This window comes from Notamacropus eugenii, chromosome 4, assembly GCF_028372415.1.
Source record: "Notamacropus eugenii isolate mMacEug1 chromosome 4, mMacEug1.pri_v2, whole genome shotgun sequence".
Lineage (NCBI taxonomy): Eukaryota > Metazoa > Chordata > Mammalia > Diprotodontia > Macropodidae > Notamacropus > Notamacropus eugenii.
Genome location: NC_092875.1, coordinates 318782183 through 318782737, shown reverse-complemented (window position 1 = coordinate 318782737; position 555 = coordinate 318782183).

The window sequence follows — 555 nt, the reverse complement described above, 5'->3', positions numbered from 1 at the left end:
ATTTACTCACAGTTTTTTCCTAATTTGGGTATAATTATTGGAAATGCATTTCAGAGAAGGTAACTAAGGGGGGACATCTCCATAGAAGAATAATAAATCTAACATTGAGGTGTTTTGCTACAGGTTGTTTTTCTGACTGGATACTGGAATCTAAAAAAGTGAGGTCCTATGAAACAAATTCCCAAAACAGATAAGGGATATTTCTATTAGGAAAGTCATCTAATCAATGGATCATTGTACAACTGCATTATTTGTTCAGTACTTGTAGCAGTGGTGGAGTGAATAATGAGTAGGGTGTTCAACAGTATTAGTCCCATGTCTTTAGTGCTTTTCATTGATGAAAGTGGCCATTGATGAAATGGCCAAATTCCTTTTCTAAGAGAATGACTAAACTTCTCATAGAGTGACTGGACTGATTTTCAGAAGACCCTTAGGGCTTGTGACCAATAATTATTTGTCCCATGTCACTGCTTTCTTTTTTTTTTTTAATTTTAGACTCAAACACCAGAACACCAATACAGAATAAAAAAAGAAAAACATCATAAACTATTGAAA